Here is a 13098-nt window from a genome sequence, read left to right as displayed (position 1 = left end):
AGAGACAATGTGGCCCAACAGAACTCCGGAAGAGACCCCAAAGATGCATTTGTCAGGGTTAAGGGAAATCCCATACTCCCGGCATCGGTCAAAGCATTGTTCCAGGTGTTCCCAGTGTTCACGGATCAAACTATAGACACAGAAGTCATCCAAATATACTTCAATGAAGTCGTGCAGATGATTCTGAAATGCAACCATCATGACTCGTTGGAAAGGAGCAGGGGCATTGCAGAGCCCAAATGGCATCACTCAGTAAGCATAGGTCCCCCATTCTGTGGTGAAGGTTGTTTTGGATTGGTTTTCTTCTGCGATTTGGACTTGGTTGTATCCGTTGAATCCATCCAAAAGGGAATAAAGCTCATGTCCTACCACTGTGTCCAACAGTTGGTCTGTGAAAGGGATAGGAAAGTGATCCTTCTTTGTCTTGGAATTAAGCTTTCGGAAATCCACACATATACGAAGCTTGCCATTCTTCTTGGGTACAACCACGATGGGTGAAACCCATTCACTATTTGCCACTGGATAGATGAACTCGGCTTCCAGAAGCTTCAGCAGCTCCGCTTTCACCAATGTGGAATAATTCGGGTTCATTCGCCTCTGTCGTTGTCGTACCGGCTTGGCATCAGGCTCCAAGTCAATATGATGTTGACATATTGTGGGATCAATCCCTTTTAGGTCTTTATAGGACCATGCAAACACATCCAAATTTTCCTTCAACAAGTTGTACAAGGTTGACAACTCCTCTTCTGGAAGGCTGCTACCCACCTTCAAGTGGCGTTCAGTGCCTTCTGAATCCACAAAGGTTAACTGCCTTTCACCTTCCACTTCACAGATGAAGGTCCCACGGACTGCTTCTGGGTACAGATCCGACTCCTTCAAGGGAGTGGTGTCCTCTTTTGATGTCCCACTAGAACCAACTTCTTCTTTTGGTGGAGACTCAGGTTGCTCCTTAAGATGTTGGAATGGGATTAGAGCCGTTTCGGGTTTGGTTTCAAAATTAATTACCTCTTGGCTTGAAAACTCCTCTTCTGAAGATGACACATCTAGGAACGTCACATAACAGGGACTCTCTAATGCCTGTTGGATTGGTGGGACTGGTGCTTGTTGGCACGGTGCATCATCATCATCTTTCTTTGGCAAAGATGGATTAGAACGGCATGAGCCTTTGCTAAAAGACGGCTTATTCTTCTTAATCCATTCCTTATAAAGGTTTTGCATATAAGAAGATCCATTTACCAGACCAAATGATACCATCGCCATTCTGTCCCATAGCATGAGCTCATCTGTTTCTGATGCTTCTGGAACTTCTTCCTCAAATGTATCCTCTTCAGGTGGGATAGACTCTTCCGTTTCACTTTTATAATCTTCTTCGTCCATATCATATCCATCCTCTTCTGTCTCTGTCTCTGCCTCTGTTTCTGTCTCTGCTTCTGTTTCTGCTTCTGTTTCTGTCTCTGCTTCTGTTTCTGTCTCTGCTTCTGTAGGAGCTCTGTAATAGAAGAACAGATTCTCTGTTTCCTCTCCTGCCTCTGTCTCGCTGGCTCTGCTATGGCCATGTAACAGGGAGAGTAGTACATCCATGCTTCTATCTCACTGTCAGAAGTGATTTCAGAAGTTATTCCCGATTCAGGTAGGAAGTATTCACCCATTGATAATGGCTTTGCATCTTTTGGAAGTCTGCTTACAGTATCCACTGTTAAGGAACGTGCCACTGTTTTCTTGGGAAGGATCTGTTTGACAGCATCTTCGTCTGCTGACGTTCCATCCGTAGCCTCATTAGGGGAGTCAGAAGATAATTCCAAGGAGGTGGATCCATGTCCTTTTTGAGAACCATATAGCTTCAGCACCACTTTATTGGGTCCTCTACCCAAGGTCAAGGTTCCTTTGAACCAATCCGTCCTTGCTCGAGCTTCAAAAAGCCATGGTCTGCCCAGTAACAGAGGATAGGATGTACCATAAGAGTTTGGCTTCACCACCAAATAGGTTAGCCAATAATCTCTTCCAGCCACTGTAGTCTTCACATATGGGAGAATGCCCAAAGGCTTGATTCTACTCTGATCCGCTAGTCTGATGAGCCACTGGGTGGGTTGCACACCTTGTAGGCCTAGATCCTTCATTGTAACATCCGTCATAATGTTCACTGATGAACCTCTATCAATCAGTGCATTTGCAATAAAGCAGCCTTCTATCCACACGCCAGTCTCTGGAGTACCCGGATCTAGGAAAGCGTTAGCTACGTCCACTTCTTTTGCAGGCTCTGGAGCCTTGTTGGACTTTCTTGCTGTTGAGGAAGCAATCCTTAAGCCACTTCTTCTTGTCAGTATACTTTTGAACCTTTTCCGGCAACTAGGAGACAACATCAATAATTGTCGGAATGTGAGGTTTGGTGTAAAGGTATCTAGGTCTCTGACCAAATCGTATTCCTTAATAGGATCCACTGGCTTCTCTAACTGGTTAGGGAATGGGGCAACACCCATTTTCATTTTCCCTCTTTCTTCCAACAGAGGAATTACAGGAACTTCTTCTGCCACTTGTGGCACTTCCTCCTCTTCTGTATCCTGGACCTCTGGTCCTGTCTCTGTAACTGTCTCTGTAACTCTCTGTGGCACTGTAGTGCTCTGTACGGCACTGTTAGGCTCTGTTCTGTTCTATTCTTCTGGTGGAAGATTGAACTTCACTGTTCTGGCAGGAGGTTTATTTTCTTTCTGGACAGGTGGTTCCTTCTGCTTTGCACACGTGATGGCAGCAACTTCCAATTCCACCAAATTGGAGGTAGGCTCTTGGGCCTTGGCCAGACTATCAGTAGCACTGTTTTTCACAGGGGCTGGGCTTGGACAGTCTTTTGCAGTGTGGCCTTCTCCTTTGCATCGACTGCATAAGGGCTTGTAATCCACTGACCTTCTGGGATTTGGACAATTCGGTGAGATGTGTCCCTTTTCTCTGCATCTGTAACATTCCACTTCTGATCTCTGACCACTGCCAGACTGTCTTCCTCTGTAACTTTGAGAGGGAAATCTTCTGGGTCCGAAATTAGGACCAAATTCTCTAGGCTTGGGTCCAATATCCTGTGTTGTCATTTTGGATTCCAACAAGTTGAATCTTGCGTCTTCTTCCTTCCTTCTCCTATCATGCATCTCCTTCAGAGAGCAAATGTCCTCTATATGATTCTTCTGCAAATAGTAGGAACAGAAGGCCCCAGGAATAGTTGGTTTTCGTGTACATTCAGTGGCTAAATGGCCTGCTTGATGACACTTACCACACCAAGTATTTGACCGCATCACATCTCTTCCTGCTCCTGCAACGTTGGATATGCTAGCGGTATTCACTTTCAACGTCTGTAGTTGTTCTGTAATCACATCCATCAACTCCTTTTTGATGTTTGCAATTGAGTTGGATAAGTAATCCTTCAAGCTTTCTCCTCCTGACGTACTGGTAGGAGGGTTTTGAGGAGTTTCTGTAATCACTGCATAAACGGGTTGGGCTGGTACAGAGGGGTCTTTGTTTTGGTTCTGATTCAGAGCTCCTATTTGAACTGTTGACTGTTGGCTCCAGTTGGTAGGGTTCCATTGTTGCTGTGCTGATTTGGCATTGAGGAAATTGGTTGGGACCATTGTTGTTGTGGTTGAACCACCATTTGAGGCATGGATTGTGGCCACTGTGGATTTGGTGCACTGTACTGTGATACTGGGGGCATCTGTTGGTAGAGATAGGGAACAGTCCCTGGAACTGCATTGGGTGGATACATCATTCCTGGCATCAGAGGAGGTAGGACCCCTCTTCCTGTATTCATCGCTAATCTAGCTTCCACTTCATCGTACAGTCTTGCACCTTCTGTTGCAGCTTGCAGGGTGGCTGGTCTTTGCAGCTCCACAAACTTACGGACTTCTGGTTGTAATCCTCTGAGAAACACCCCCTTTTGAATGCCATCATCTAGATTATGGTTAGTCCATCTCTTCAGGATGGATTCCATTCGTGAGACATAGGCTTCTACTCTTTCTCCAGAGGACTAACTTAGGTTCATGAATTCCTCTCGCATCCGCTCTTCAAAACCTTCACGCCTGAATTTAGTGAGGAAGGCCAACTTCAGGTCGTCCCATGTGCCAAAAGTTCCTGCTGCTTGTCTCTCATACCACTGAAACGCCGCGCCCTTGAAAGTGGCGGGGAATATTGCTAACCAATGCTCAGGGGTTCTAGCATTGTTAGCCACACACGCTACCATAAACTCTGCTACATGAAGATCGGGGTCTTCAATGTACTCTCCCTTAAAAACTGGCAATGGGACTACATTTGCTGGCCTGTCTCATCAATATTTCCAGGACGGATCTGGCTTGGAAGTGGACCTCCAGCAGGAGGAAGGGCTTGATGTGCCATTGGGACTTCTGTAAAGAGTTCCGCAAGGGCGTCAAAGGCGGCTTCTGCTGCGAGCTCGCTCTCGGCTCTGATTTTTGCTTTCTCTCTTCTCACGTACCTCTGGACTCGTTCTAACGCTTGCCTCTTTATTGTGTCATTCATCAAGGGGTTGGCTCCACTAGGTTGTTAGTGCTCCACAGAGGGTTAACAGAAGGCTTCAGTCTCTGGAGGACTCTTTTGCCAACATTTCTTCTACTTCTTTCTTTTCAACGTCCCTGAATTCTGCTTTCATGCCACTGCACAGAGGAAGGTATTCGGTTCTGAAGGTGTCAAAATGCATACGTCTGAGCATTGTGGTGGTGCCATCATCATAGTAATGCCAGCTTCTAATGGTTTCAATAGTGTAGGTTGTGAAAACCACTCTATCTACCAACTTCCAGTGGGTTGCTAATTGAACAAACAAAAGATTATCAGTACACCAAGCATCCCATGTATCTTGCTGTTGAGCATCCACGAACAAATTCCAACTCTTTTCCTTCTTGTCCCTATGAACCTCTATAGACCAAGACTCCTGAAGCTTCTTCACAATCTCCCACTTGATGTTGTCTGGAAACTTCTCAATGAATGCCAAATCTTCCATGGATGGTCATTCTCTCCGTTTCTGCTCTTCAGTTTGTTCCCAAACAGTTTACCACCAAGATGCAAGTTTCTGCTACTTCAATAGGAAGAGGAAACTGTCCACCACATAGAGCATGCATCATGATGGTGATGTGTTTCCGCCATTGTGGGATGAACTTCTTGTGGAAAGTGGCTTTGATTATGAGGAATTCCAACTCTTCAGTGGAAGAAGGAACTTTACAAACATCCATTGAATTCTTCTCTTCTTGGCAATGCCATTTCCTTCATTTTCAGCCTCTTTTGGTGCTTGTTGTTGGCAAGTTTCCCCGGCTGCGCACCAAAAACATGGAGCCCCGAGAGGAACACCAAGGAAAAGGGAATTCTCTTGCAAGAAAATCTATCTTGTAACATCAACAAGCTTGTTTATTATGTTTCATATGATCTCAATGAAGAAAGGAACACCAGGCACAACAAATCTTCATACAGCATCATGTAGATCTCCCACGGATTTGATAGAATCAACCATATTCTTCAATATCTTCACAAAATCCATCAATAGAACAAAGAAAGCAAAGGAATACACCATCTTTGAATGGAAATACATCACATAGTATTCATCTTCAATATCTTCATAGTCTTCTCTCTCAATCTCTCATATACAATCACTCTGTTTCAGTAGAATTGGCTATCTTTGACTCTCTCTCTCTCTCTTCATCAATAATACATCATATCCTCACTACAATCTCCCAAAATCACTCTCAATAATCCCTCTTAGGTCGTGGATACCCCTCCCAAGAGGTATGTTTGATATGAAGAGTCACCAGAGCCACTACAGTGTCTTTTCATAGCTTACTACTATCACTTCACTCTAGTCTTCACTTGAGTCTTTAGCAGCTACTTCTTTCACTTCTTTCAGCTCTTTTACACTTGTATTCACCTCTTTCCAAGGCTATAAAACGTTCTCAACCTACACTCTCATCCATCAGAACACATACAGAAGCATACAGAACAGTCACAGAACAGTACCAGAACAGCTACAGTACAGAACAGAAGACCTACAGAAGGTTACAGAAGGTCAACAAAACCACATAACTCATTCTCAAACCATTTCAAACTCTCACAAACCATTCAATAAGCTTTCACAAGATCTCAATCTTCATCAATCAATACTCCATCCCTCTTTACAGAAGACAATCAGAACAAAACAGACCAAAACAGAGCAAAACAGAAGGTATACAGAACCAATCAGAACATCACAGAACCACTAACAAATATCATAAACTTCCAAAACACAATCAATATAATCTAAAACACTCTCAAACCACTTCCAAACCAATCAATCATCTCATAAAATCAACCATTCAGCTCTCAAAAACAACAAAAATCGGCCAAAAAACAAGTCATTTCAACATTCAACATTTCTAGACATCCTTTCCGATGGACTGCTAAGACGCATCCTGGATGATACTAGTGGACACGTTACATATTGTGTAGGAGAGAAGGAGAGAATCAAGAAGGATCAAAAGGTACCAACTTCCAAGTTGTGCAAGTGTTACCGGTTGTATACCATGCAAGGAACCGTAATCTTGTTCCCAAGATCTACAAATTAAGAACTGGTTTATATGTAATGGAGGAGCTTTCTCCTTGTCAATAATATAACTCCACAAGGGGGGAGATTGGCCCATCTTCCAGTCCCTAGTGTGTTGTCAATCTCTCTATCTCTCTCTCTCTTTCGACATCTTTCTTTTCTCTCATCTGTTCTCTCTCTGCACCACCATAATATTCACCATATATCTTTTAAGTATATAAGAAGGTCAAACGTGTATCTCGGATCTTATAACAGATTATTTCAAACTAACTAGAGATATGGTAGTTTGAAATGGGATAGAGAAGGAAGAGAATGTGAAAATTTTTTAATATGTTGCACCATGCATCCATATAGAAAAGTTTGAATCAGTACAAGGTCACCAAAAGGCAACAAGAGGGAGTATGATGAGATGTTTAGCATAGTACATGCCAACGACATCCTCAATATCACGAGGGCCTAAAGGAGTTGCTATAAGAGTAGGATGAGTCAACGATACACACATGAGGGGCTAGAATTGATTTTCATGCATATGTCTCTAGACTAGACGGCATACATTAGGGACATAGAAAATGTAGTGTTGTCTCGAATGACATCTAGATATTCTACCTTGGCCTGCTTTGACATGTCTATGTCAAGTCGGTGGAGTTGATACTCCAGTTACCAAGCAAAGAGAGGTATCTTTAATACACCTCACTTGATTACAGGAGAAGGTTGTTATTGGTCATGGTTTGAGAAGCTGCAAATTTTCTCTCCTCCTCATTCCAAGGGTGGATCTAGGAGATGCTATAGAAATACAAATGTTGCCAATCAACAGCTAGTTGGTACTCCTCGCTCCTATCATCACAACCCTAGAGAAGTTGGCTTCAGTGCTTTCTATAGGGATACCAACACAATATCCCTATGTCATTGATCAACTAGACATCCATCACCCACCCGCCCTCAATTGAATCTGTAAGGCAAGGAGTATTGGAGGCAGTTGTCTCTTTGAGAACCATTTATTCACAAACACTCTCACATGGTTTTGAAGCATTTATCTATAAACATGCTCATGACCTAGACCCAACTCCTAGTACATCTTGTGGATGAATGGGAGATTGTACAATGTCCATATTGAGTGGATGTTATTTTTGGAGGTCTTCATGAGAACTTTGGAACACTTTATATGATAGCAGGCTCAACTAGAGGACAACATGGCTGAAGGTTGGTTAGTGTTGGAGACATTGGTACATATTTCTAAGTGGCTATTGATGGTGGATACAAATAGCAGGATGATACAGATGTTGGAGGATGATGGCAAACTAACTAGAGATATGATAGTTGGAAATGGGATAGAGAAAGAAGAGTGAGGTGGTTGAATGATGCATTGATAAGAGCTTCATGGGAAGGGGAGGAAGTTAGTGGAGAGGAATTGGAGTTTTCCCAGGGATGTTGTCCAAAGATAAACATATGATTTTGTCAGTGTTGTATGTAGCAACTATACGTGATAACTAACAAAAAAGTTTCAATGTAGAGTATAAAGTCTATAATATACTTGATCACATAGGTAACATTTTTTAGTAGAGTGCACTGATAAATTGCACCCAACAATAGATTGTGCTGTCATGGGGAAGTTTAAGCAAGAAAATAGGTCAAGAGTCACAAATTCGAATATTATAGTGGACAAGATGGAGTACTTTGGAAACTTCCAAAGCATAATTTTAGTAGATTATTGTGGCTTCTTTCCACAAACATATTTTATGTATAATGATTTAAAGTGTTATTAGAAGTAGGAAAAATTGTTCAATGTGAGGGTTGTCTAAGTTTTTAGAGGTAGATTCTGAGAAAGGATAGAGCATTTTGTGAGAAACTTTTATCTTATTGTGTCACTGTAAACAAGTTCATGGTATTTTTCAATTTTTAATTCAACAAAATGAAGGCCATGAACATCTTTTATTTTACAACAAGTTCTTAATTGATTCCAAATAGGCAATCTTCAATTCTAACCCATAACAACCTTGTTGGTGGTACGTTGTGGCCCTAACACCTCAGGAAACTTGAGTGTATAATGAAATTAATATCCCTATCATGGACATAGAGAGCATGTAGGTAGCAAAGTTTTCTTTATAGAAGGTGGAGGATGAGAAGGGCTTGTGGCATGTGGAAGAGACAACAACATGTAATCTAGTAGAGGAGATAGATGTATAAGAATTCTTCAAGAGAGAAATATACTCTTTTTTTGTAGAGATATCCATATAGATGTACTAATGTATATTGAGCTATGCTAAGAGCTTGTTATGGAGCTATATAAATGATTGAATTTATGTCCACTTATTGTCAAAGTCATTAACTATTCATTCATGTTGGTACTTCATCACATATTTTTTAAACTTACTTGCAAATTCATAGATATATGTTGTTTTCATGCTTCACTTTCACCTTTATATTGAATGTTGTGATAAGTATTTTTGGTTGTACATGCCATTATAGACAATCAAAAGAGTAGGATAAGTCGATGATGCACACATGAGGAGCTATAAGAGAGTTTCATGCATATGTCTCTAGATCAGATGGTGTAAATTAGGGACATAACAGATGCACTGTTGTCTCGATTGATATCTAGATATTCTACCTTGGCATACTTTGACACATCTATGTTGAGTAGGCTGAGTTGATACTCCAAGTTGCTAGCAAAGAGGAGGTAGCTTTAACACCTCACTTGATTAGTGGAGAAGGTTGTTATTGTTCATGCTTTGGGAAGCTGCAAATTTTCTCTCCTTCTCATTCTACGGGTGGTTCTAGGAGATGCTTTAGAAATACAAATGTGGTGGAACCGAAAGCCTGTTGTTGGTACTCATCACTCCTGTCACACAGCTCTAGAGAAGATAGCTTTGGTGCTTGCTATAGGGATACAGATACAATATCCCTATGTCATTGATCAACTAGACATCCATCACCCACCCACATAGCTACACCTATATGCACTTCTTAGGGAGGCCACTCATGAATATATGTGTGTATCACATGGGTTCAAAAAAAGGTAATTTTTATAATTCTATTTTTATATATTTTTTACATATAGAAGGCATAATATAAAGGGGTAATTTATAGATTGAATAGAAAAGGGTTATGTTTTATTAAGGAAAAATTCATAGATAAGAATATTTATAAATAGACCTTGAACACATGTAATGTAGAGGATATACATATAGTGAACCCTCCGAGAGGTACTTCCACTCTTGTGATGCGAGTGTTCTACAGGTGCCACTGCCGCTCTTGTAGGTATGTTAGATGTATAGAGATCTCCTAGTTATGTTCAAAAGCATGGTCTTAGGTGGGAGAGAGATTAAAACCATTGGAAAAGACTATGTATGTATATATGTATGTAAACTTTGTCTTCTTGATTTCTTGCAATTATTGCCTTGAAAATGAGAGTAAAGAAGAGGGAGCTGAGAGCTTGTAAGAGAGTGAGGGACATAGAGTGTAAAGATCTTTGCATGCTATCTTTTTCTCTCCCTCCCATCATAGTAAGTGCCTTTGTGAGCAAAAGTGCATCAGTTGAAAATGTGAGAGGATGAGAGAGATGGAGCAAGAACATGTATTCTTCTCTTATTCTCCTTGAGCTCATTATGGATATCTACTATCCATGGAACAAACAATCAAGTAAATAGACAGATGACCTATACAATAATTCATGAAATAATAAATAATTTAAAGTCTTAATATTCAATATACAAATTAAGTGCAACTAATCACCAAACATATGCACTCATGTGTGAATGCTATTTCTATATTGTTTTACAAACTACATGTAATACATAAACATTATTCATTTTGATGATAAAGTGAAAACTTATAATAAATATTTTATACTCTAATTATAAAGACATAATGCATGTGAGTCATGATATGAAATAATTATGAAAAAGATAAGTAAACATACAATAAAGATGTGAATATTGAATGCTTTTATTTTTCACATATAAGAAATATGCATAGATACAAGTAAACATGCAAAAATATTCTAAACATTCATAACTTTTACACCACATGAATATTATTATTTGTATACTTACATTGTAATATTATGTATTTAATTAATATACAATGTATGTATAATATTAACCTTTAAAGTACACTTAATGTACATGTTCAAGCCAATAATAAACAAAGCTAATGAACTAATATTTTCTCGATTAGTAGCAACATAGTCCAAATAGTGTCAAACAATAACCATACCATGAAATAATATTGCCCAAGATAGGATGTTAGTCCATTTTAAAAAGTTCACATATTTAGTTGTTATTTCTAATTGAATGCTTCATATCTAGGATACGTGCACTCCATGAGAGGAACAAATACCCAAGATATAAAGCACTTTGTGACTACTCCATGAGAGGAACAAATACCCAAGATATAAAGCACTTTGTGACTATCCGAATGTTTGTTTCAAAACAAAAACCAAGTCTAACAAATAATCAAGGATTACCTCTTAGTCTCATTGGAATAAGTAACCCAAGCTTAGTTGCACATGCTTTGGTTTTTATTTTTGAGTATTCCTATGTAAAGAATGGAATCTAGCTCATTGAAAGACTCTTTAAACTATCCAGTCAATGCAAAAGATACTCTCATGGTTGTCCCCTCGAGGATCGTTCTTCACATCGGGGAAGTTACTATATACATATCTTCCACATCACGTGCGTTTAAGACCTATTTATGAATATCCTTATCTGTGAATTTTTCTTGAATAAAAAATAACCCTTTTCTATTCAATATGTAAATAACCCCTTTATATTATACCCTTTTGTATGTAAAAATTATATAAAAATGGTATTTTTAAAATACCTTATTTTGAACCCATGTGATGCACATATATGTTCATGAGTAACTTACCCGAGTTCTTCACCTAAGAGGGATGCATTCCCCAAGAGATTCAAGTGGAAGATGAAAAAGTGAAAAATGAGGTTAGGGCCCTCTTTAGGTAGAAAAGTTTCTAGGATTTTAGGCTCATCAGCTTACCTACATAGCTTATACGTAGGTAAGCGGGCTACTTGAATAGCCCAATGGTCTAGAGGAAAACATAGAAAACCCTACAAGTTGGCCACCATATAAAGTTTTACTCGGTTAACATTATTTTTTACATTCTTATATAAAATTTCAAAGATAATAACATGTCATTATTACAAGATCATAAAAGTGTAATCACATCATTGAGATCCTTAAATTCCAAGCCGTACCTCAATATACTTGAGCATAAGTTCAATGTGGTGAGGAATATTCAAATATGATATGGTATGGCAAACTGGAGAGCGTAGTAGAGAGATAGAGAGGAACTACACTCAATAAACCAATTAATTTATCCTTACTCCTTATTACTATAGTTCATATTATGAGCTAGGATCACTAACAACTATTGGATAAGGAGATATTCTTTTTTGTACCTAGCATGGATGTGAACAACATAGATAGGTAGAGAGGAAGTACAATAGATAAACTAATTAATTTATCCTTACTCCTTATTGCGATAGTTCATATTATGAGCTAGGATCACTAAATAAGGAGATATTCTTCTTTGTACCTAGCATGGATGTCAACAACATAGATTAGTTCATCAATGTCTATAAAATATCCATTGGTGTGCTTGATATCATGGGTAGCATGGGAGTTCTTGGTTCAAGTTAATAAGATTTAATGTGCTTGTCATCCTTTTTTGAATTCCGGTCACTATATGGATTGAAACCTTTGTGGCGCAAATGACTCTCCCTAGACAAACAAAAACTCTCAACTTAGTAGAGCACCATTTCTCCCTCATTGTAGAGAGGACAATGAAGCCCTTCACACATTAGTTCATCAATGTGTTTCTTAGTTCATTGGGCCATTAGGGGCCCCTTCACCACACTCACTAATGGGGCAAACATTAGGTCAATTCAACTATGGATCCCCTTCCTATTCCCTCGTCCCTAACCATATCCTCCCTCTTCCATCCCATTGATAGAATGGCTTATAGGTAGATGCATATAGCCTCGATGGCAAGGGGAAAGGGGTACACACTCATAAATATGAAAGTGTATTGTTCTCTCTCCTTGTCTTGGTGGGGGAGCACCTATCAAAAACCCTACATATCATGTGCATTCAATGGGTGTATCGAGGTGCTAAAATGACCCCTCTTTCTTAATGAACCCTTGACTTATATGATAGGTGAGAAAATGACCCCTCTTTCTTAAGAAACTTATATGTTTTCTTTTCTCAATGTGCAAAAACAAACCCTTCTTTTAGCTACATCTTTTGAATTTTTCCATCTAGTGAGTTCATGTGATAGAATTAAGTATTTGGAGCTTCACCCACGAATATTCTTGGATTTGTACATTATCTATAACTTTAATATTGGAGCACAAGTGTATGCTTGATCAAATTACCGTGCTCAAGATATTTTACCATAGCTTTACATTCATATGCTAGCTACACAAACAATTGGACTTTATACATTCTATACATTTATGTACATGTAAGTGAGTAGCTTTGACTATTGTGAATTTTGTTATTTGAATTAGAGTTTAATCTATTGG

This window comes from Lygodium microphyllum, chromosome 12 (assembly GCF_053477565.2).
Source record: "Lygodium microphyllum isolate KBCC chromosome 12, Lygodium_microphyllum_v1.1.10, whole genome shotgun sequence".
Lineage (NCBI taxonomy): Eukaryota > Viridiplantae > Streptophyta > Polypodiopsida > Schizaeales > Lygodiaceae > Lygodium > Lygodium microphyllum.
Note: the sequence above shows the minus strand (reverse complement) of the source record.